Below are 26394 nucleotides of genomic sequence, written 5' to 3'. Positions count from 1 at the left end.
CTGAGCTCAAGTGATCCTCCCATCTCAGCCTCCTGAGTAGCTGGGATTACAGGCATTAGCCACCATGCCTGGCTCATTTTTTAGTTTTTTTTTTTTTTTTTTTAAATAGAGATGACATCTTGCCATGTTCTCCAGAGTAGTCTCCAATTCTTGGGCTCAAGCGATCCAACCACTTCGGTCTTCCAAAGTGCTGGGATTACAGGCGTGTGCCACAATGCCCAGCTCTCAAAGGGTTTTAGACCCAAGTAGCAGGAATAAGCCAGTTTAAACAGGGAGGAGATCAGGGTTGGGTCTTGGAACAGTTCTGGCCCCCAGGGTACCAGGTGCCACAGGCCTCAGGCAGGCTTAGAGTGTGCGGTTGGTGCGTGGGTGGAGGGTGTCGTAGTCACTGGCCCATGGTGGCACTGGCCGTGCAGGGGCTGGATGACAGCACATAAGGGGCACGGGACAGAGTCGGGACGCCCTGACTTTCCTGGTGAGGGAGAGGGGAGGCATCTGCAGAGCAGCAGGTGGGAAGGCTCCAGGCAGGGGCCATCTACAGCAACGCTGGTCAGGGCCTTGCTCCCCATGGCTCGGCCAGGCCTGGGGTTTCCTCCAGGCAGCTGCACATACTCCCCTGCCCTTCCCTGCCCAGGGGATTCAAGGACATACATCCCCTTAGCCTTCTGACCTCACCAAGGCGAGGCCCTGTGCCTGCTGTCAGACCAGAACACGCTGGCCTCTGTCTCCTTCGTCTCTGGGCCCCCCAGCACTTAGCAAATCATGGTCGCTGGGAGCGACGGCTGCATTAAATTGAATCACCCAGGGCATGTTCTTATCTCGTTCCTGCTCAGGCTTGGCTCCTCTCGCGTCTGAACCCATAAGTCAGCCGCTGTGTTCTGTGAGGCTGAGAGGCCCAGCTCGCCCGATTAGAATCACGGTCAATATCTGCTTTATTGTCCTTCCACACCAGCACGGGCCACGTGATCGATCGCCCTCCCTGCAGCTGATAAGGAGGCTCTCTGAGGTCAGACGGGCCCTCGGGCTCCTGGGCAGGAGCACCCGGCCTCCCAGCTCCAGAAGCTGTGCCTCCTCCAGCTCACCCGCCCCCACGCTGCCCAGTGACTCTCAGGAGGAGAGGAGCTGATGTTGCTGCATCCATGGTGGGTATGGCTGGTGGAGACACTGATCTGGGGGCCTGTATGGGAATGAGGTGGCCCTGGTCACAGCACAGAATACCAGAGCATGACACTGTCTACCACCCCCGGGGGGCTTCCCAAGCAGAGCTGAGTGAATGGCACCTGGTGCCACTTGCTCTCATGTGTCACTTGTCACCTTTGGGCTCACACCTCAGCACACCCCCCAGAATGACCCAGCCTCCACTCACAGGTCATCCTTCCTGAGCATTGTGAGGTCAAAACCTGGAAGTCCTGAGGCGCCCCCAAAAGTGTGTCCTGCCCTGGCAGGGTGAGGAAAGGTGGGTGAGCTCACGATGGAGGGGACAGCAGGGTGAGCCATCACATCCCTGTCGCACGTGGCGCTGTGGCTCAGACAACCTGGCCCCAGCATTGGCAGCTGTGGAGGCCCTGCAGCCCACAAGTGCTGTAGTGTGAAGATGCACTAGTGCTGTAGTGTGAGGATGCACAACTGTTCCACGTTTTCTGTTTCACTTGAGTTTGGTTTTCTGCTTCACCCCACATCCCAAACTGTTCCTGGCTGGTCACACCTGCCCTCCTCCAGGAGTGGGAGCCAAGCCCTCTGGCTGTTTGTCCTGCTCTTTCAGAGCCCGCACTTGCCCTGTGGCCCTGGGTTCAGACAGCAGCTGACTGGCGAGGGCCCCTGCCCTCCATGGCTCCTCAAGGCACACCCACACCACTAGCAGAGCCGCAGACGACGCTGGACCCACCATAAGGTCTCCGTCAGTCCTCAGAGTGACTCTGAGAGAAGGATGCTTTCATTCCCATTTCACAGATGAGGAAATCAAGACTCGGAATGTCCTGGTCCCTTTCCACAAGGCCTCGCCTTGTCTGCTCCCACAAAGGGCTTACCTCTTCAGGAGGACCTGGCCCCATGGTTAGAGAAGTGAGTGAATATCAGCTGTGGGGCACCCAGAGCAGTTGCCGTCTTCTGCTCTGTCCAGCCTGGGAGCCCCGGAAGGAGCCTGCAGCCTGAGTGCCTCCCGAGCCAGCTCCTCTCCAGACAAGCACCTTGGGCCCCCGGCGTCCCAACAGACATTCAGCACACAAAGGCAGGTGACATGCAGGTGCCCCTTTAGCTGGCCCCTTTGTGGGAGGGGAGGTGAGGGGCATTTATTTGACATTTACCTGAGGCCTGCCTTGGCCCTGCACAGCTGCCCTGCTCAGAGGCGGGGCCCCAGTACGCTCCAGGGTGAGTGACTGCTGAGTCTCGCCCTCTGCTCTGTACTGGACCATTGAGCCCAGATGGCACTGGCCATGACAGCCTTGGCCCAGGCACTTAGAGACTTGACTCTTCCAGCCACAGGGATGGCAGCAAAGAGGCAAGACCTCCCTGGAGCTCACAGAGAGGCCTGGTCTTTCCACCTCTCAGCTCTGTCCTCCTGCAGAGGCCCCTTTTCCCACTCCTGTCCCCTCCTCATGCTGCTTCTCACACTGGAACAATCATGTCCATTAGTTGTCATAGCAACTGAGGCAGGGCGAAGTCATCCTCTAGAAGGGGCCCTGTGCAAATTATGGCATTACACCAACTTATTGCCAATCTTTTTAATTAAAACATTTTGCTTTCAACTCGGCTAATGGCAGAGATCAGTAAACAGGGGAGATTGAATTACCGATATTGAAGCTCCCCCAGCTCTTAAAAGGCTTAATTACTGGTGGGACCACAGAGAGGCAAGGAGGGGCTGTCAGCGAGCAGGTGGGCCTGACCCACCAGGGCCGCGTGAAGGTGGTCAAATGGAGCTCCAGCATTAAAAAATTTTAAACTCTTGAAGGACAGAATGAGCTACTAGAATTATGGCTACAACAGTTCTCTTTCCAGGAACTATGACGTCACGTTGCTGGCTGCTGAATTTCTGTTTAATTAAATTGCCTATTTGACACCTAGAGGCAGAACTGGGTGTCCATGGTGTGGCTGACTGATAAGCCAGGACCCCACTTGCCCCAGAGACCCAGCCTCTTACCCAGGAGGGGAGGAAGGGAGGGAATGCTGCCCCCATCCAGGCAGTTCACATCCTCCTGACAGGAGCCCAGGGATCCCTTCCCCTCAGGGTGTCTGGCAGCTTCACAGCAGGAGGTGCCCTCAGGTGAGCCCCATTTAGGGAGGAAAACAAAGGCTCCCAAGAGATGAGTCTCACCCAGCCACGGTCACAAAGGGACTAGAATCCAGCCCTGGCCAAGGCTCCTTTGCCAATCAAGAATTTCGCTAATTACAGTCCTCTCCTTCCTCTCTTCCAGGTTACCTGATGCCCAGGTAGGAACTGCAGCTATTTTTAAACTGAGATTTCCTACAAATTAAAAATGCTTTGAGTATGTGTGAATACATGGATGTGAGTGTATGTGTAGTTGAGTGTGTTATGTGTGTATCTGTGAGTGTATATGTGTGAATGCATGTTGTGTGTATAAGTGTGCATGTGTGTGATGTATGTCACGTGTATATGTGTCCATATGTGTGTATATTGTATGTGTATATGCATGAGTGTATAAGTGTGTAAGTGTGCGTGAGTGTGCAAGTGTATATGTATGAATGTATGTTGTGTGTATAAATATATGTATGTGTGAGGGCATGTCATGTGTATATGTGTTTTTGTGTGTTGTGGTATGTGTATATGTGTGAGTATATATGTGTTTGTGGGTGTGTATGCATGAGTATGAATATATGTCATGTGTACATGTGTGAGTGTGTAAGTGTATATGTGAGTGTGTATATGTTTGAGTGTAAGAATTGTGTGAGTTGTGTGTGGGCGTGTGTGTATATTACATGGGCATGAGTATAGACACTTCTAGGCTCTTTGTTCTTAAGGGTTGGGGACCAGCTAGGGTCCCTGTAACAGAGCAGAATTTGATTCCTCATAAATGAAATTGACATTACAGAAGCACCTAAACCAAATTATAGCAAAAGGCAAAGGGATAAAAGATATACCCAGAAAATACGAGAACAAAACACTAGAAAAGCTGACATGAGGGTGAAGAGGGACACTACAATGCATTTACCAGTAGGACTCACTAACCATGAACTTGTGCGCGCTTAATACCATAATCTTGCTGCAAAGAGAAACTGACAAATTTGCCACCTCAGTGTAAGCTTTAAGACATTTTCTTGTCAGAAATGGATAGCTCAGGGCTGGGCGCGGTGGCTCACGCCTGTAATCCCAGCACTTTGGGAGGCCGAGGCAGGTGGATCACTCGGAGTCAGGAGTTCGAGACCAGCCTGACCACATGGTGAAACCCCATCTCTACTAAAAATACAAAATTAGCTGGGCGTGGTGTCACACGCCTGTAATCCCAGCTACTTGGGAGGCTGAGGCAGGAGAATTGCTTGAACCTGGGAGACAGAGGTTGCAGTGAGCCGAGATTGTACGCATTGCACTCCAGTCTGAGCGACAAGAGTGAAATGCCGTCTCAGAAAAAAAAAAAAGAAAGAAAGAAATGGATGGTTCAAGGAGATAAAAAATTAAGAAAATTAGGAAGTAAAAGGAAATTAGGAAGTCTCATGAAATTAAAAAAAAGTCATATAGTACACACTCTCTGACCATGTAATAAATTGAAAATCAACAATAAAGAAATACATAAAAATATGCTTGGAAACTTAACAAATATCCTCCTAAATGACTGAAATCAAGATGGAAATTTCAAATCATTCAGTCTTGTAGGATAGCAAATTACAGCAAAACCTGTGGAATGTAGCTAAAGCAGTATTTACAGGAAAACATATCACCTTTCAATATACACATTAATTAAGCAGCAAGAAAGACTCAAGTGTATTTAAATTGAAAAACAAAAAGCAGGTAAAGAAGTACTAAAGAGTAGACATAAATAATACAATTTTTAAAAACCAAGAACATAAATAAGGCCCAAGCCTATTTCTCTTTTTTTAATGCTAACAAATTAGGTTAACTGAAGAAAGGACTCTGCTCTGAGAACCTGAGCATCCTCATCTCCTTTCCTCCACTAGACCTGGTCTCTGACCATGAGGCCAGGTACTCCCCTGTGGTGCTCATGGCACCTGGATGCTCTCTATGGCCCTTGCAGTTGGGCAAGGATTGCAACAGCAATCCTGCCTGCCTGTGCCTGGCATTCCTCAGGGATACGGGACAAGCAAGGAGAGTGAAGGATGACAAGTGCTTGGTCAACCACGAAGCTCTGCAAGATGTACGAGATTCAATACACAGTGCCATGTGAGAAGCTCAGTGAAGCTGAGTGCCAGTGAGCATTTGCCTAGCTCTCTATTCACTCAGCATGAATGAGCACCTACCATATGCAGAAAATGGAAGAGGGAGGTGGAACCTGGGTTTTGTCCTGCCCTCTGAAATGTGCAGAAGAGTCCTCAGGGTGGGGAGTGTTCTGCCCCACAAGATAAAGGGCTCTGTGAGTGCAGAGGCTCTTTGGGCACATGGCTTAAGTGTCCCACTGTGGTCGCCCATCATATCACTCCCTTTCCTGACCCCAGAATCCACTTGGGTACTCTGACTCTGGAGATCTGCTCAACTACCTGCCCTCTGGGGTCTTCTGAGGAGCAGAGCCCAATACCCATGGCCACAGTACTCCTTCCCTCAGGCCACCTAATCACAAGCTCACTGCCTTTGTGCCACATGTGCAAGCTCCTTGCCGCGCTGTTCTCAGGCACATGGGTTTCCTCCTCACGCACACCCGTCTCATGGATGAGAGAGTGGAGACTCAGAGAGGATAAATAACATGGATGGAGTCAGGGTTTGACCGGGGCATTCCAATGTCAGCCACCACCCCAGGCGCCACCCCTGCCTTCCCCGGGGGGGGCAGGCTGGCTGTCCCCCGACCCAGATAGAAAGGCAGCCCCTGCCCCTTGGTGGGGACAGGCAGTCAACCATATGCCACCTCAAACCTCTCCCCCAGCTCTGTTTCTCGGGGCACATCCCTGCTGGCTCAATCTTACCTGCCAGCAGGAGCGGGGCCGGCAGTGATTTATGAAACAGCCCCTCCTGGAGGAGCTGGGGCTGAGGAGGGCTGCATTGCCCCGGATCTGTTTCTGCCTGGAGTTCTTCTGTGCTTTAGGGCCTCGGGAGGGTGGTCACAGGGACAGTCACAACCTCCATCAACCGCCCTTCAGTGGTGGCTGTCGGAAGGGAGGCTGGGCAGGCAGTCAGTGTGGGGAATCCATCTTCCTCTCCTTGATATATTGGTAACGGAGACCCTGACCATCAAGCCTTCAGGAATTTCTCGTCTGCCCGCGATGCGTCCCCAAAGGGGATGTTAATCAATAGATCCAATCCTCCACCCCATCCTTACAGGCAGCCTGGTAAAAATGGCCTCACTGTGCTCCCAGGAAGGGTTGTGTTCCCGCAGCTGCTGTTTAAGACAGGATGGTCCTTCTTGAAAGCAGGAGTCATCAGACTGTGGTCCACTCTGAACAAGAATCGCTACCTCTAACAGGCGAAACAGGCATCCCTGGCCAGCAGGTGGCTTGCCAGCTGCCACCCACTTGGAGTCGCTGCCGTGCTCACACTGGACCCTGCGGGTGCTGACATGGTTTGACAGTAGCTCTGCATGTGGCCCCAGGGGTGGGTGAGCCATGTGGCATCTTCTGTCCTGCCCTGCGGGTGCACCCTGGCTCAAATCCTGCTCGGGGTCCTTAGCAACGCTCCAACCTGTTTCAGCACCAGGAAAATGATGTAGAGCACCCCCTCACCCCAGACGTGAGTCTCTCCTGCTCCTGACCCTGTAGTCTCTTCTCTGGACCTCAGAAGGACCTAGGGGCTAGCCAGTCTGTCACATGCTGGTGTTTCCAGCCCCCTCCTGGGGTAACTGTGATGGAGCAGTAGGTTGTGCGGCTGCAACGTGGGGCCCAGGAGGCCTAGAGAAGACTGGGCCTCATCCAGGCTCTGAGCCGGCACAGGCGTGGTTTGGTGGCTCTCAGAGGTGCGGGGCCTCAGGGAGGAAGTGGCTCTGGAGTGCAGGGCTCCCAGGGTGATGACACCTGCAGGGGAGGCTGGAGGAGGCGGGCTCTCAGGGTTGGGTGGCTGATGGCCCATTTGGTGGCCAAGGGTTGTGCTCAGCTCAGCTCTGGGCCTGCACTGTCAGGAAATCCCAGGAGGCTTTTCACATTGCCTGGGGCCAGCTAGAGCAGTCTGGAGGGAGGCTGAAGCCCTGGCTGGAGAGGACACCCTCCTCTGACACTGGGCACAGGCCTGGCCTCCTGTGGGAGGGTCCAGAGCCCTGGCAGGCAGCCCCAGTGGGGGTGCAGCGTCAGCCCCTCACTCAGGCATACAGAGCCCAGCGAGGAGGGGCTGGCACTGTGTGCAGGGCATTCTCCCCTCTCCCACTGGACTTTGGGCTCTTCTATAACCTGGATGAGAGCAGGAGTGCTTCTGGGTGAAGAGTCCTGACAGCCTGGCCCCTCCATGAGCTCTGAGCCTCTCCCAGGTCATTCTTGGAGCCCCAGTGGGCTGGCCCCAAGCTGGAGCCCCTCTGTTCCTCTTGCTCACCTCAGGCCCTCCATCTCAGCTGCAGCCTACCAGGAGCTGCCGTGGACAGCTCAGGGGTCCAGGCCTGGGGTGGGGTGAGGGCCTTCCCAACTCCACATCACTTGTGGATTCCAAAGTCGCTCTGCCAGACCCAGTGTCTTTCAGGTCCCTCTGAACAGCCCAGTCTCCCTGTTGCTGCCTCCATCCTCTTCCCCAGGGACCCAGGGGGACCTCAGCCCTCCCACTGCTGCCCTGCCTGGCTCTGCCTCCTTTCCACTGAGAAGCCCCTGCCTTTGCCAGTGACAAAGTCTCCATGAACAAAGACATGTGGTGTGTCTGTGCCGACAGAGCCCCACAGACACCTAGAGTTCAGGCCACAGGGCCAGGGACTGGCCTCTCATTAGTCAGCACCAACTCCCATGTCCCCAGCCAGCCTCCCCACCTTATCCGCAGGGCTGTAACGGGGCACACGCCACTGGGTTTTTGAGGAGCTACTTCAGAGGGCCCACACATTGCCTGCCAGAGTTTGCTGGTCATCCCCACCCTCATGGGCCTAGGGGTCTCCAACTGCCACCCAACTCTTGTCCCCAGGATCCAAGTGGACGGTAGGATGTTCCTCAGCACATCCCCTGCCAGGTGTTCCCCCAGCTCCTTCCCCAAACTGAGGCCATTCTAGCATTCCTGCTCCTGGGGATGGAGAATGAGCCAGCACCCACCATGGCCACCGGCCCCTTCATCAGCAGAGAAACCACTGGGCTCCCAAGCCTGGATGGCACTGGGCTGGAGTCTGACAACCCCAGACAGGCACAGACCCCCAGCAGCCCTCCTGGGGGACGGAGCCAGACAGGAGAGTGACTGTTGCCTTCCAACGGAGATGGGCACTCCTACCATGGACGAAGAAAAGCGGAGTGGCAGTGGGGCATGAGAGAAAAGCAGAAATGAGTAAGGAGAAAGAACCACAGAGGCAAAGAAATGGAAAAGATGCATCAGGGCCTGCTTTGCAAACTGCTGGACAGAAAATTTGGATACTTAGGTAAAAACGATGATTTTCTAGAGCTATGTAAATGACTAAAATTAACCCCTGAAGAATAAAAAAACATAAAGTTTAACAAATGTTGCAAAGGTCTTTGACAGTTCAATAGCCATTAACCCTGATGAGACAAAGAAGAGGGAGGTGTGTATAAGCAGACATCAGCCAAAGGCTGCAGCGTCACAGATATGCAGCCCTCACGGCCAGGAAGCACGGCAGGACTCTGATCATGCACTGCTGTTGTCTTGGAGACAGGGACACAGGAGAAGAGAAGGGAAGATGGGGTCACACATAGGTACAGGGCTGGCCAACGAAACCCAAAGAGTTGGCTGAAAATAAGAGAATTCTGCAGAGTTGCTACTAACAAAAATAACATGCAAAGATCGAGGGCTTTCCCATGCAAAAACCATGACTAAATAAAGAGGTAATGGAATAAAAGATTACATTCACAAAAGCAATACATAAAATACAAATATCTAGAAGTAGTCTTAACAAGTGTGTGGAACCTACGTGAAGAAAACTCAGAACTGCTACAGGAGGACATAAAAAGGCTGGCACAGCGATACTGAAATGGACTCTGTTATACAACCACAGTTAAGATGATTTGATATTGCATAAAAAATTTACAAGGCAGAGTCCAAACATAGATGTCACAATGGAAATTTCATAGGCAATGGGGTGGCCTTAGACTAATGGGGACAATGAGGGATGATTTGATAAATAATGACCTGACTCGAGATCCCCCACAAGGAAAAAATAAGGCTACTTTTGATAAAGTTTTTTGACTCTAAATCAATTCCAGACATAAAGTATGAAACCATAAAGTTACTAGAAGTAAACATGATTTAAAAAAAAAATAAAGACCTTTCTAAGCAACCCAAACTAAATGAATTTTAAAATGATCAATATGTTTGTTTACACACTGTAAGACTTTGGTATGATAAAATAAACAAACAAATAAATTGGTGGGAAATATTTGCAGCACATATGACAGCTACGGGCTCTATTTCCTAAATGGACTAAGTGCTCTCAGTCACCAATAAGAAAAGGTACCCTAATGGAGAAATGGACAAAAATGTAAAAAAGAGTACTTGACTTCACTCATAACTAAATAAACACAAAATAGAATGACATTCTTTTTTCATTGGAAAGTGGTGATAACATCATACCCTGTTGAAAGATGTGGAAATCTTTTCGAAAACAATTTGGCAAGATCACTTTAAAAATTTCCTTGCACAGATGTTTTGGCTCAGATTGTTTAGCTTATTGTTTTGGGTTGTACTACGAGAAATTTATCCTAAGAACACACTTGCTGAATTTTCCAACTAAAGTTTGAATGAGTAAAATTTCCTGGAGCGTCGTCTGCAGGGGCCAACAGCAGGGCACTGGTCACCCATGGCCCACACACATATCCACATGTGGGCATCCATCCCATTACACCTAGAAAAGGCATCACAGACGCAGCATGCCTCAGAAGCGTGGACAGCATCATGCTGTTTGCGCACATGCTGAATTTGTGTAAGTGTTTTTGTGAGAGTATGCACAAGAACGGTTGAGAGCAGTCATCTGGAAGAGAGGAAATATTGAGAGTGGGCTTTTACATTTCATTGTGCACATTTCACATAATTTAATACTGCTTGAGATATATGGTGTGCAGGTATTACTTTAATAAAAACCAAATCAACAACAGCAACAAAACAACTCGCAGGCAAAGCAAAAATAAATAAACAACCCCACTCACTGCTTTAACAGAAGGTGCCAAAGGTATGAACCTATTTATCCTGAGATGTCTGTACATATTACATCATTTCGAGAGTGATGTAGTGAGTGAGCTAGGAGCAGTGAGACCGTGGCCCAGTGGTGTCCTAGTGTGCTGGGGCAGACCCCTACCAGTGATGCCACGCCTTCTCTCCAGAATGTGCCTTGGAAATTCAGTGGGACTGAGTGAGTTACAAGGAAAACACTCTGATTCAAAAGATATATAAAATGGATATTGGCCAGGCCTTGTGTCTCATGTCTATAATCCCAGCATTTTGTGAGGCTGAGACAGAAGGATCGCTTGAGGCCAGGAGTTCGAGACTAGCTTCAGCAACATAGTGAGACCCCGTCTCTACGAAAAATAAAAAAATTAGCCAGGCATGGTGGTGCACCCCTGTGGTCACAGCTACTGGGGAGACTGATGTGGGAGAAACAGTTTAAAAAAATTACAATGTCTTATCCTTAATAAGTCATAATAGGCTGGTGTCTCTGAGCCTCCCATTGCAGCTGGACTTAAGCACCTTGGCAGGGCCTCACATCCCAGGATTGGACGGGTAGGTTTGGGCTTGGCGGTCTCTGTAATCCTTTTGAGTGAACCTGGAAGTGCCAGGCCTCTACGGGTCTAAGACTTGAGCTCAGTTAAGGAACCCGTCCAGGCTGGGTGTTGAGGGACACACAGGATGTTTGGGACACAGCTGTGGGCTGGGACCCCATGAGGGAGGCCACAGGTACTCTTTTCCATCTCTTCCCTCAGCAGGCTCTGCTGAGGCCTGAGCCCAGGCATGCACAGAGTCCCTCCTGCACTCTTGCCCGCAAAAGCCCCGCGGCTGACTTCCATCTGCCCCTCCACCTGCCCTGGGGCATTGTTCAGAGCAAGAGCACCCCCGGGAAGGAACAAGCTTCTACAAGACCTGGAAAGCAGCCGTGGGCCTTCCTTTGGGATGACAGGCCTGGACAGGCTGTGGCACTTCCCCTACCCCTCCATGGTTACAACTTTCCTTCCCTCTAGGGCAGAAGCCCTGAGGAAGGGCTCTTGCTGGGGGAGGCCTGGTGTCAGCAGCACGGCCCTGGGAGCTCCTGGTGGTGGGGGTGTCTGGGGCCTGACTCAGGTCTGTGCTGAGCGAGCAAAATGCCTGCGTGATACTGGCAGCCGGGCTGCAGAGTGAGGCCTTCATTGGATTTGGGAGCGCCTCTGCTGGCCCAGGCCTGGGTGGCTGCTATTGAATTAGTCAGCTAAACAGAGCAGGAAGGAGCTGTTCCCCTAATTGGACTTGATGGATCTCTTAGTCCTATGCAGATGCCAGATGCAAGATAGCTAGCTGCCGGACCTCTGCTTTGGGGTGGACCAGGAGCTGCCCCTCCCCAGGAAGCCTCTGCAGCTGCAGGGCTGGGAGCTGGGGGCCAGACTGGGGTCGGGGCTGCAGAGGGCTGGAGGGCAGGCTCTGTCACAGCAGGATGGGGAGGAGATGTGGAGGTGGGGCGTGGGCCAAGCAGTATCCCCGACTAACAGGGGTGAAGGCTCCTTGTCTGTGCAATTGTCCCTCGTTTAATTTTGGTGACTGAGTGCACTTCCCAATGTGCCTTCAGACCCCATTGCCATCTTCAAAAGGATGGCCTCCCTTCTCACAGGTGCCCGGCTCCAGAGCCTCTCTCTGCCTCCTTCCCACCTGGCCTCCACCCTGCCTGCCTCGAGCACAGTTGAGGTGAAGGCCCAGGTGGGAAGCAGAGGCTGGATGGAGCTCCCTGCCCCTGGGCCGGAGCCAAGGGACTCTCCAGGGTCCTGCAGTGCTATGGAGCCACCACCCAAAGGGTGACAATTCCTTTTGTCCGGGAATCCTGCTGAGCACTAGGAGGAGGCCACTCCGAGGGTCTCGTCCACCTGCAGAATGAGGGGTCATCCATGGTCAGCGCCTAGGTGAGGCTTGTCTTCCCCTCCACAGGGAGAAAGGGGGGTTCCACAGGGCGCTGGGTGGGAGACCCCTCGGTACCTCTCCACATCCTCCTCATCTCCTCCCCCTCAGGAGACCCTGGGCCTCCTGTGCAATCCAGCAAATGCAGGGGGCTGGAGGGACTTTCCTAGGGGTGCCGGGGGCACACCCTACCTGGTGAGAAAATGGGATCCCCCACCCCTAACCCACAAGTGCATTCCAGAGCAATTGAGTTCCAGTGTTAGCAAAGAAACCATAAGATGCTGAATGGGAGTGTGGAAAAGCCTTTCCAATCAGGAAAGCACAGTGAAAGCAAACAAACACAGGAGGCTTCAACTCACTTTAAAATTAAAAAGCAAAGCAATGCACAGGCACAGCTCGCAGGCAAAGTTCAAGAGCAAATAACGCCTCCCTCGGGGAACCGCTGCCACACACACTATAACCAGACGACCACTGTCCTTCCCGTACAAAGAGCTCTTATCAATCACGAAAGAGCAGGAGAACAGGGAGACACACAGGAGCAAAAACCTGTGAGCCCAGGAGACTGGCTGTGCAGCAAGGTGATTTCTGAGTTGCTGAATGTATGTTGTTTTCTGTTTTGCCTTCTCTGGAAGTGGGAAGAGTCCAGAGGCAGCCCCTTCCTTAAAAGCCCAGTGCCCTGAATGGAGGACGCTGGTGTCCTGGGGTGGCCAGGAAGAACATCTGAGATTCAGATGTGGCTGGAGCCTTGCAAAGTCCGGGAGGGCTGCCAGGGGGCTGGGGCTGCACCTGTGACTCGGGGCGGTGGGTGCTGCAGTTAGGGGTGGGAGGGCCTTATGGCCAAGGAGGCAATGGGAGCATCAAAGACTGCAAACCTAAAGGGCCCATTTTTATAGTTTCTGGTCTGCAGACCAGAGCCACAGGGTCTCAGCGGTAGCCAGGGTCAGTGGTGACTGAGGCTAGAAAGTCTCCATAAAAGATCCCAGAAAAAAAGACCACAGAAAAGGTCCAAGGAAGGGATGGGGGCTTGGAATGGTCCAGAAAGAGAGAAATAATATGTTCTTTGAATCTGTGATTGGACGTTGAGAGTCACACTTGCTTTACTAGCATGGAATGCAAGTTAAAACAATAAAATATAAGATTTCATTCACAACAAAGGCAAATACAATATTTTAAAAGTAATTGAACACTCCACATAGAGGAAGGTAGGGCATACTTCCAGGTGGAGTGGATTTGGGGACAAATTTTCTAGACAGTAATCTTAAAAATCATCATAGTCTTTGACACAAAAATTCCCCTTCCAGGAATCTGCTTAAGGAAAAAATCAGAGACACGCCCAAAGATGTGTGAATTTGTTCACAAAATTCAACTCATAATGACAAAAATGAAAGCTTAAATATACATCGGCTGTGGAATTATGGCATATCCACATATGTTAAAATCATATTTTAGAAAAATATTTGATAACATAAATATATGATTGAGATACTGTTAAGTGAAGTTGAGATACCATTAAGCGTTTGAACACTTCAAATACACATGCACTTCACAAAAACAAAAATTAAGGACTTAAACCTAAGACCTGAAACTATAAAAATTCTAGAAGGTGGCTCAAGCCTGTAATCCTGGCACTTTGGGAGGCCGAGACGGGCGGATCACGAGGTCAGGAGATCGAGACCATCCTGGCTAACATGGTGAAACCCTGTTTCTACTAAAAAAAACACAAAGAACTAGCCAGGTGTGGTGGCGGGCGCCTATAGTCCCAGCTACTCAGGAGGCTGAGGCAGGAGAATGGCGTAAACCCGGGAGGCAGAGCTTGCAGTGAGCTGAGATCCGGCCACTGCACTCCAGCCTGGGTGACAGAGCGAGACGCCATCTCAAAAAAAAAAAAAAAAATTCTAGAAGATAACACTGGAAAAACCCTTCTAGACACTGGCTTAGGCAAGGATTTCATGACAAGGAAACCAAAAGCAAATGCAATAAAAACAAATATAAATAGCTGGGACTCAATTAACCTAAAGAGCTTTTGCATGGCAAAAGGAACAGTCAGCAGAGAAACAGACAACCCATAGAGTGGGAGAAAATCTTCGCAATCTATACATCTGACAGAGGACTAATATCCAGAATCTACAATGAACTCAAACAAATCAGTAAGAAAAAAAAACCAATCCCATCAAAAAGTGGGCTAAGGACATGAATAGACAGTTCCCAAAAGAAGATATACAAATGACCAACAGATGTGGAAAAATGCTCAAAATCACTAGTGATCAGGGAAATACAAATCAAAACCACAATGCAATACCACCTTACTCCTGCAAGAATGGCCATAACCAAAAAAATAAAAAAACAGTAGATGTTGGCCTGGATGCGGTGATCAGGGAACACTCCTACACTGCTGGTGGGAATGTAAACTAGTACAGCCACTATGGAAAACACTGTGGAGATTTCTTAAAGAACTAAAAGTAGAGCTACCATTTGATCCAGCAATCCCGCAATTGGGTATACCAAGAGGAAAAGAAGTCATTGTTCAAAAAAGATACTTGCACACACATGTTTATAGCAGCACAGTTTACAACAGCAAAATCTTGGAACCAACCCAAACGCCCATCACTCAATGAGTGGATAAGGAAACTCTGAGATATATATATATATATATATATATATATATATATATGACCTGGAAAGCAGCTGTGGGCCTTCCTTTGGGATGACAGGCCTGGACATACTGGAATACTATATATATACACACACTATTGAGTAGTATTCCATCATATATATATCACATATGATGATACATGTATATATATATGATATGTATATATCACATATATGATATATATGATATGTATATATCACATATATGATATATATATGATGGAATACTACTCAGTCATACAAAGGAATGAATTAACAGCATTTGCAGTGACCTGGATGAGATTGGAGGCTATTATTCTAAGTGAAGTAACTCAGGAATGGAAAACCAAACATCATATGTTCTCACTGATACGTGGGAGCTAAGCTATGAGAATGCAAAGGCATAAGAATGATACAATGGACTTTGGAGACTTGAGAGGAAGAGTGGGAGGGGACGAGGGATAAAAGATTCCAAATATGGTGCAGTGTATACTGCTTGGGTGATGGGTGCACCAAAAGCTCACTAATCACCGCTAAAGAACTTGCTCATGTAACCAAATACCACCTGTACTCCAATAACTTATGGAAAAACAAATTCACATCAAGGAAGTCAGGAGGGTGCCTGCCAAAGTGAGCAGAGGTCTGGGCGGGATGGAGTGGCAAGGTTTGCAGATAGATTATTTTCTCAATAGCTTTTTGTGTTTTCCAAATTTTCTCCAGTGAAAATGTATTTATTTTGTAATCATGTAAAATAAATGTTACTTTAAAGTTAATCACAGAATCAAACTGCTGGAGCAGGAAAGAAAGGAGCGGAGAGGAAAGGCTGTTTGCTGAGGGTCTGCTCTGAGCAGGGACCTTAGTCTTCCCAGAAACCCACAGCCTTGCGCACAGCAGCCGGGTTCTGGATTAGGAACCCCTGGGAGTTGAAATAAGCAACCCAGGGAAAAGGCTGAGAGGCAGCAGAGCCGGTTCTCAAGCATGCCTGTCTTCTCTATTCCATGTGCTGATGCAAACCTTCCACTTTCAAATGAAAAAAGCCTGAAAAAGCCTGAAACAGAAATGCACAGCACTGAAAGCTTACATTAGAAAAGAGGAAAAGTCTCAGATCAATCATCGAAATTACTACCCCAAGAAACATGAGAAAGGAAAGCAAAATAAACCCAGAGCAAGGCAGATCGAAGGAAATAATAAAGTGCAGCAGTCGATGAAATTGACAACAGGAAAACAATAGAGAAAAGGAAACAAAAATGTAGTTCTTCAAAAAATAAACCTCTGGCAAGATTCACAAAGATAAAATAAGAGAAGACTCAAATCACCAATATCAGGAATAAAACAGAGATATTACAGATCTTGCGGCCATTTTAAAGACAACAAAAGAATGCTACAAACAGTTTTACCCTCATAAATTCAACAGTGTGGAAGAAATGAACCAATTCCTCAAAAACTACAAATGGCCAAAACTCAACCAATGTGAAACATGCAACTTGAATAGTCTTATAACAATTAAATACATTGAATGTGAAATTTAAAAGAAATATTTAGGCCCAGATGGCTTCACTGGAGAATTCTACCCCACATTAACGAGGAATTAACCCCTATTTTACAAAATCTGTCTTAAAAATATAGAAGAGGAAAGACACTTGCCAACTAATTTTATGAGACTAGGCCTGATACCAAAACCAGACAAAGATAACACATGAAAATAAAAGTATAGAACAACATTTCTCATGAACTTCAGCACAAGGATTGTTGACAAAATATCAGCAAATCAAATTCAGCAACATTTAAAAGGAATTATACACCATGAGTAGTTGAGATTTATCCCAGGTATGCAGGGTTGGTTCGGTATTACAAGATTAACCAATGTAATACACCTACCAACAGGCTACAGAGGAAAAGTCATGTGATTCTATCAGTTGACAGAGGAAAAGCATTTGACAAAATCCAACACCTAGTCATGATAAAAACTCTCAGCAAACTTGGAGTAAAGGAGAATTTCCTTAACTTCATGAAGAGCATCTGTAAAAACCTATAGCTAACATACTTAACGGTAAAAGACTGAATACTTTCTGTCTACGATTTGGTACAAGGAAAAGTGTCCATTCTCACCTCTCTTATGCAGTAGACTACTGCAAGCTCTACCAACTGCAATATGCCAAGAAAAAGAAATAAAAGACATGCAGATTGGAATGAAAGAAATTAACTGTCTGTATTTGCAGATGACATGATAGTCTCTGTAGAAAATCCCAAGGAATCTGCAAAAGAACTAATAAGTGAATTTAGCAAGTTGCAGTATGTAAGATCAACACACAAAAATCAATCTCATTTCTATACATTAAAAAAGGTGTGAAAACAAATTAAAAATACAATATCATTTACAATCATTTCAAAAATAATGAAATACTTCATTATAAACTTAACAAAACATGTACAGGACTCAACATATAAGGATGTCAAATCTTCCAAAATTCTACAGGTTTAATGTAGTTACTGTCAAAATTTTAGCAAGCATTTTTGTGGACATAGACAAGCTTATTTTTCCATAAAATTTATGTGGAAACACACAGGACCTAGAACAGCAAAACCCATCTTGAGAAGGAAGAATAAGTGGAAGGAATCACTATTTGAAATTAGAGCTTACTAATCACGACAGTGGGGTACTGGCAGACGGAGAGACACACATAGATCAATGGACGCTAGAAATAGACTCATACAAATATGCCCAGCTAATCTTCCACAAAGGTACCGAAGCCATTCATCAGAGGATGCGGCAACAACTGGACATCATAGCAAAAATAATGAACTCACACTTTATACAAAAGCGAACTCAAAATGGATTACGGATGTAAATGTAAAGCTATAAAACTTTTTTTTTTTTTAAATAGCAGAAAATTTTCGGGATCTAGAACTAGCCAGGTTGTTAGACTTGACGTAAAAAACAATTGGACTTTCTTAAAATTAGAAGCTTTTGTTCTGTGGAAGAGCCTGTTAAGAGAATGAAAACACAAGTTACAGACTGGGAGAAAATATCTGCAAACTATGTATCCGATGAAAGCTCTTAATGTCTAGAATAAAGAGCTCTCAAAATGCAGTACTAAACAAACAAACAAGCGAATTAGGAAACAGGCAAAAGATATGAAGAGTTATTTCATATAAGAGCATACCCAGATGGCAAATAAACCCATGAAAACCTGTTCGTCATCATTACTCATTAGGGAAATACAAGTTAAAATTGCATGGAGATATCATTATATACACATCAACATAGCTAAAATAAAAAACAGTGACAACCCCACATGCTGGTAAGGATGTGGAGAAACTGCATCACATGTATGTTGCTGGTGGGAATGTAAAATGTTAAAGCCACTCCAGAAAACAGTTTGTTGGTTTCTTATAAAAATTAACATGCAACTGACATGTGACCCAGCAATTGCACACCCAGGCATTTATCTCAGAGAAATGAAGACTTGTAGTCACACAAAAACCTGTACACAAAAGCTCATAGTAGCTTTGTTCAAAATAGCCCAAAACCAGGAGCTCTGCAGAAAGCCTTCGCCATAGTGCATCCACTCCATGGAATCCTACTCAACATTAGAAAGCAATCAACTGCTGGTACATGGGACAACTTGGATGCATCTACAGGGACCTGGGCCGAGCGAAGAAAAGCCAATGCTGGGAGGTTACATAATGCAATGATTCCATTTACATAACAATCTTAAAATGACAAAACTGTTGAAATGGAGAAGTGGTGAGTGGCTGCCGGGGGTTACAGAGGGGCTGGGGAGGGAGTGAAGTGGGTGTGACTGCGGAAGGCTCCTGGTGGTAAGGGAACATTCTGTAACTTGACTCTGTGGATGTCAGTATCCTGGCTGTGATACTGTACTATAGTTTTGCAAGATGTTATCACTGAGGGAAACTGGGTAAAGGGTAGGTGAGACCTCTCTGTATCATTTCTTACAAGTGCATGCATGAACTGTATGCTCATTCTACAATTCTCTCAAAATAAAATATATATTTTTTAAAAGGCCCAGATAGGCAACATGACTAGGGGTCCACGGTCTGCGAACCAGGTGGCGTGGGGCTTGGAGACACCCATGGGGGTGGCGTAGCCCTCCTGGGAGTTCTACAACAGCCCTGAGGCACCTTCTTCCTCATCCACCTGTGGCCAATGCATTACGGAGACCCTATGATCCCATCAGAAGGCACATCCTGAGTCCCTCTGCCCCTTTCCAGCCCACCACCAACCCCACAGCTGGCTTCTGTCCCTTCTAGTTGGATGGCCCAACCCCAGCTTCCAAGGTGCTGTCCCAGGCTGGGCGGTGGACTCCTCTTGTCTCTACAGCTCCCGTCTTCTCTCCCTCTGGTCAGCTCTGGGGGCTGCTCCCTGCCTGCTTGCTTTCAGGGTGGGCAGGTGTGCCTGAGATCTTCTAGTGGGTGGAGGGGCCTGTGTCTGCCCACCACCAGTGGCAAGTGCCAGCCAAGGCCTCCTCCAGGTTGTATCACCAAGGGCCCCGGGTTCTTCCTCTGCTTGCCCTGAGGCCCCACCCCTGTGCCGGGATGGGTTTTTGGGAGGCGGTCACTGTGTTGCCAGACACGCAGGAAGGGAGCACAGAGCTCCCCTCCTGGCAGGGGTGAGTCCAGGCCTCCAGTGAGAGAGGGCTGGCCAGGGATGCAGCCTGGGCCACAGCAGGCCCCTTGCCAGCACGCTCCCTGGGCAGGAGGCTGCAGCAGCACAATGTCACTGCTCCCCAGCCTCAGAGCCTGTGAGCAGCACACCAGTCCCCGGCCTCAGCTGTTGTCCCCAGGAAACCTCTGCTCTCCCTCCCTGTGCTTTTGGACATGGAGCTTGTAGCTGGGGCAAGACAAGGACGCCACATGTGTGGAGCATCAGCACTGGGACTCCCTGCTGCGCCCTGGACTCAACTTCGGGGACTCCTGGCCCCTCCTGATGCAGCAGCTGTGGCTGCAGTGCCCCTCCCACCCTCTGAGGCCAGGCCTGTCCCAGGAGGAAGGACGCGGAGGCCCTGACAAAGAGTGGGATCTGCCACATGGAAAGCCACGCCTGCCTGGAGCACAGGAGGCTGAGGGTGAGCAGGCTGGGACAATGCTTCAGGCTCAGGAGACTATCTGGTCCCAGTCACACCACTGGGGCTGACAGGAAGCAGCCATGCTCCCACCCAAGTGGAGAGCGGGCTCTGGATTCAGGCGCTCAGGCTGATCCAGCGCTGATCGGGAAATCGCGCCAGCAGAGGATGGTGCGGAGGACTCGCCTGAACTGGCCTCCTTCACCCCAGCTCCCAGCAGCTGAGGTGAGAGCCTGCAGCCAGGCCCACAGTGGAGGCCGAGCCAAGGTGCAGCCTTCATGGGAGGGCCAGTGGTGGCCCTGAGGGTCCCAGGAGCTGGAGAACTCACTCCTCTCCCAGGCACGTGGAGGTCTGGGGAAATCCTAGGAACGATGATCTGGCATAAACATGATTATTATTATGAGCTGGGGGGATCATTTCCTCCCATCCCAGACAAGAAAATGGAGGCCCAGAGAGATTCAGCTGGAGCAAGCTGGACTCACCTGGGGCCCACTCCGGACCCAGGATCCCCAGGCTGTCTAGTTCTCCTCTAGGTGGGGCTCCTTCGGGGGTGTGTCAGGATTGCTCTGAGGTGCCCAGCCAGCAGCTGTGCTAGCATCACCCTCAGAGCACAGACCCTGTCTGAGTAAGTCTAGTTTAAGAGAATGCTGTATCGTCAAGATGATTTTTGATTACACAATCACAAAGTGAATACTCCATGAACAGAAAGGCATGCTGGAAGGAGGCTTGGAGGGCCACAGGACAGAAGCCCTATGCTGTGGAGCTCAGCTTGTGCGCTGTGGGCCTTGCCCCTCCTATGTGTGGGGCTGGCTGAGCCCCATGGACAGCTGAGTGTGCTTTGGAGACAGCCAGCAACTGCTATTAGTCCTGAGAAAATTCTAGCAGTTGCTTCTCGGAGTGTCTTCTGTGGGAGGGGCCTGTGGGCAGGTGGTCAAGGGTGGCTGTTTTCCCAGCAGTGAGGCACGGCAGGGACAGGATGAGATGCTGCAGAAGCCCCACTGGCTGGTCCTGGGCTACAGTCCCTGACCTGGTCCCGTCTGCTCCTCTGGCACCTGTGAGCACTCATGGTGCCCAAGCACATGTGGCTGCTTTCACTCCCAGTTCCCTGTCTCTGTCTCTGGGGTCCCAGAGATAGAAGGCCCCCAAGTGATCTCATCAAGGCCGAGGGGGCCTTGCAGGGCAGAGAGGAGGCCCCCACTTGAACAGCTGTGTCCTGCAGTCCCCTCTGCGCCTGCTGGACTTGGTGCCAGGCATGACTGCCTGCACTGGCAAGAGACGCCCTGGCCTGAGAAGCTCCCATCCTGGCAAAAAGTATGCCTGAGCTGGGAAGGACCCAGGCGCTGACCTGACCATTTCGCCACTGCCAAGGACAATGCTCTGGATGGCTTGCAGGTCCAGATGTCCGCCAGAGACCTCACTACTTGGCCACAGTCTCTGCTGAGGCTCAGAGGAGCCTGGGAGGAGATGGGGGTGAGGGGTAATCCACTTCTGATTCTGCATCAGTAGCCCTTAGTCATGGCCTTGGTATGCGACACAGGCACAGCAGGTTTGCTGCAGAACACCCACAGCTGAGCAGGCTGGCCTGTGCTAGCCCCTGTTGCCTCCTGTCCTGCCAGCAGCAAACACAGGGAAGTGCTATAGAGAGGGGTGGGGGGTCTTAGAATTAGAGGATCCCACTGCAAGGGATCCACAGGCCCCCTGAAGGTGTATCCAACAGAAACTGTGTCTGCTGTGTGTGTTCTGTACGCCTTTGTCTAACTTTCATCAGATTGTTTTTTTGTTTTGTTTTGGAGACAAAATCTCACTCTGTAGCCTAGGCTGGAATGCAGTGGTGCAGTCACAGCTCACTGCAGCCTCAACCTCCTGGGCTCAAGTGATCCTCCTACCTCAGGGTTCTGAGTAGTTGGGATCACAGGCCCATGCCACCACCATACCTGGCTAATTAAAAAAAAAAAATTTTTTTTGTAGAGGCAGTGTCTTCCTATGTTGCCCAGGCTGGTCTCGAACTCCTGGGCTCAAGTGATCCTCTCACCTTGGCCTCCCAAAGTGCTGGGGTTATAGGTGTGAGCCACTGCAGACGGCCTCATCAGATTCTTAAAGAGGCTCATAACTCAAATAAAGTCAGAACTGGGGTCTGGGACAAAGAGGGCTCCAGGACTCCCTGCCCCTGCACAGGCCACTATGGAAGTGAAGTGAACCCCACTCCCAGCAGGTCACAAGTTATGTATGTTATGTAAGTTATGTAAGTACCTGCTACAGGTGGACTCAGGTAACAGGGGCAAGAGTTGGAAGGAAGGGACATCAGTTACCTCTCAGGATAAGACAGATCTCTCAGATCTTTCAAAATCCTAAAGACAAAACACACTTCATAATTTTAAAATTATACAATTTAAAAACTTAAAAATTGGGTTGCACTGGACACTTTTGGATAACCTGGTGAGCTAGGTACCTGGATCAGCTCTTGCACTGAAAACCTGGACAAAATTTTATAAATAATCTTTTAAAAATATATTAAAGATTTAGCCAAAAATCAAGAACTTCTCAAGTCAAAACATTTATAGAATACAGACACCCAAAAGGCAAGCCAAATTCCTGAGGGAATTTGCCAGCAACGGCAAGTTGAACTTCAGGTTTCATGACTTCCTGGTGGGCAGAGGGCAGAAGTCAAAGCCCATGGCAGGCCCAGATTTCTACGGGAAATCCCCACAGAGCTGAGACCCCAATTAGCTATCTGCTCAAAGTGAGGGTCAACTGGAAATAAATCTGCCTTTTTCGAGGGTATAACAAAGAAAACCAGCCATTTTGAACCTCAGTGCTGACAGGAGAGAGGTGAAAAACGCTGCTGAGAATTTATCAACAGAATCCAGTGGTCTTCATGTAGATTTTTCAGCCTGAATTCGTAAGATTTAGGTGGTCTGAAAACCTCAAGCTGGCAGTTCAATTTTCAATGAGACAGAGTAGTGGTGGTCCCAGGTACTAGAAAGATGGAAGACAAATCGTCCCTGAAGGAACCCACAAATAATACTCCAAGGTAAAATGAAATGCTTACAGACAAAAATGACTAACTACACATGTAAACCAAGGAATAGAATTCAGAGCCCAGAAATAAACCCCATAAAATGTATACTTCATGTGTGCATGATCAGCGAGGAACAGGCTGAGTTTTCAATCAACGGTCCTCAGGAGACTGCAAATCCATGTGAAAAAAGCTAAAATTATATCCCTACTTCATACCATTTACAAAAATCGATTCCAAGTGGATGAAATATCTACATGTAAAAGAAATATAAAATTTTTAGAAGAGAATATGTACAATTATCTTCAGGACCTACAAGTGCCTCAGAAACAAAACCATAAACCATTTTGATAATGTCCTGGGGCATGCATTTTTCTAGTGTGATAAAATTAATTTTAGACAGAGATAATATTTGGATTTTTTTCTGGCCCCAGCAGGGCTCTTTCCTTGGTTCTTCCCGGTAAACTCGCTGGCCTACAGTTGGCTTGTCGCCCATAGAGTGATCAGCCTGCTCTTTGCCTGCTAATAAAATCTCCATTGTTTTTGAGATAGCCCTTAGACTTGAATTTGCCCACACTATTTCAAATAACCTCAGTCTTCAGGGGAGACCTTTGGAGTTTGGAGCTCTGTGTTCTCCTGAGTAGCCTCTACTCCTGAGAAAAATGTCTACAACACTCCTCTTGTCACTGGGTGGAGGTGGAAGCCTCTGATCTTTTTCACTTGACTGACTGTGTGGAACCTATATCCTGTGAGTGAGCTGGGTGACAGTAGTCAGCATCTCCATATTCTCAGCCCCCTGAACCTGGGGTAGCACCTCCAGCCATGATTCAGGAGGCGGAAGAAAGGAGCCCTAACTTCTCAGCAGCACTGTCTGGACTTTACGACACAGAGTTGGAGGGGATGATGAGTCTTGGTGGCCTGCCCCTTCCAAGGAGATACATTGCATTCATTTCCATGGCTAGTGTAAGAATCACACACTTGGTGTCTTAATAGAAATTTATCTTGCCATAGTTCTGGGGGCCAGAAGTCTGCAATCAGCATCATGGGGTGCTGAAATTGGGTTGCTGGCAGGGCCACAGTCCCCCTGGGTGCTCTGGGGCAGGATCCATTCCTTGCCTCTTCTGCCTTCTGGTGGCTGCCCACCTTCCTCTGCTTGTGGCAGCTGCACTCGATCTCTGCCCCCATGGTCACACTGACTGCTCTTCTTCTGTCGTGTGTTAAATCTCCCTCTGCCTCTCTCTCATAAGGGCATCTGTGATGGCATTTAAGACCCACTCAGATGATCCAAGATGAGCTCTTCATCTCAAGGTTCTTGACTTAACCACACCTGCAAACACCCTTTTTCCTAACATGGTAATGTTTACAGGTTCCAGGGATTAGGACCTGATATCTTTGGGGGACCATTATTCTGTCTGCCATGTACCATATCCCTTGACTAGGAATTGAAGGGTAAGGGAGCCTCATCTTCTTGGTCACTACCGAGAGGGATGTTTCCAGCAAATAGAGCTGGGGACAGGGTATGGAGGGAGGGAGCAGGATGTGGCTCAAATGCTACAGAGTCTCATGGTTCTTGCCAAGTTTCAGTATATTTTCGTGAATAAGTGTTTCTTTTTCGGCTATATGCTTCAGGATAATTTTAAGAGGCTTTGAGCTTTAAATGTTTGGATTTTTAAAAATTATTTTTATCTGTCATGTTTATTTTGCTGGGAGTGAATCAATAGAGCTCCTCCAGGGGCTGTTCTCAGTGCAGAATAACGTCTGGTTTTCACGTTCTTTTTCCTCTTTTTCTGTCTTCTTTTTGCATTAATCAAGTATTTGTGATTACATTTTAGTTTTTTTTTTTTTTTTTGACTCATTAGCTGTAACTCTTTGTTTTTTTTTATGTTAGTGTTTGCTTTAAGTGTTATAGTGTGGGTCTTTAACTGATCACAGTCCCTTCAAGCGATCTCGGCATCACAGGACTTCAGCATAGTCTGAGATTTTTATAGTGAGATACTTCTCCCTCTCTTCTCCCCGCCTTTATTCTATTGTTGTCAATGCTATTGGTGTCACACTTCACTTTTACCTATCATAGATCCCACTATATATTGTTACTTCTTTAAAGAATCAATTTTCTTTTAAAGAGACCTAAATAATAAATGTTCCTATGTAGTTCTCACCTATAGTGATTTTTATTCCTGTTTGCAAGTGCAGATCTTCATCCAGTATGACTTTGCCTGCTGGACTTCTTTTAACATTTCTTGCAGACAAGATCTGCTGGTGATGATTTCAGCTTCTGTATGTCTGAAGAAGCCTCAACTTCACCTTCATGTTTGAAATGTATTTTTGCTGGGTATGCAATCCTCCAATGACAGTTTTGTACAGACAGTGCTTTAATGATGTCTCTCCACTGACTTTTTGCCTGCATTGCTTCTGGTGAAAAATCTCTTATCTTCATGCTCTTTGGTCCTCTTGATGAAACGTGTCCTTGTTTTTCCAGCTGCTTTGATGATGTTGTCTTTGTCACTGGTTTTAAGCAATTTGATTATGATTGCACCTTGGTTAGTTTTCTTCTCGCTTCTTGTTCTTGTGCTTGTGGTTGGCTGTGCTTGCACTAGACTTTAAAGTGTTCATCCAGTTTGGACATTCTTCAACCACCATTTCTTCATTTGAAGAAAAAATATTTCTTCAAAATTTTTTTTTCTGTTCCCACACTTCTTTGGTCACTACAATTCCAACATATATGAGGCTACTTGAAGATTTCCCCCTAGTTTGCTGATGCCCTTTTCATTCATTTGTATTCCTAATTCTTTGTGTGGCTCATTTTGGGTAGTCCTTATGGTAGTGTCTCAAGTCCACTAAGCTCTTTTGTAATGTCTAATCTACTGCTCATGCCATCGAGTGTACTATTTATCTCAGACATTGTAATGTTCATCTCTAGAAGTACCATTCAGGCACTTCTTAGACTTTTCGTGTCTCTCCTTAACTTATTTTTAATTTTGTGTTTTGAAATAATAGATTCACAGAAAGTTGCTGAAAAAAATGCAGGAAAGTAGAGCTAGGGTTAATGACTAGAAGCCAAGGGAAGTCCATTTTAGCTCAAAATAAGGATGTGGTTCCTGTCAGAGAAGTCTTTAGAAGGAATGGGCTGCCTGACATGTGATGAATTTCCTTTCAACAGGGACCTAGCAGAGCCTAGATGCCTGATTGGCAGAAAGGCTGTGGCAAGATTTGTGTATTTAACGCAGAACCAGCTTGGAAGGTCCCCTCAGTGAGTTATAGATCTGCTCCAGGGAACGACACCTACAAATTATCCATCAGAGATGGAAATGTGGGCCCCTGGTTTGCAGGAAGGCAGAGCCTCTCCCCTCAGA

This window comes from Theropithecus gelada, chromosome 9 (assembly GCF_003255815.1).
Source record: "Theropithecus gelada isolate Dixy chromosome 9, Tgel_1.0, whole genome shotgun sequence".
Lineage (NCBI taxonomy): Eukaryota > Metazoa > Chordata > Mammalia > Primates > Cercopithecidae > Theropithecus > Theropithecus gelada.
Note: the sequence above shows the minus strand (reverse complement) of the source record.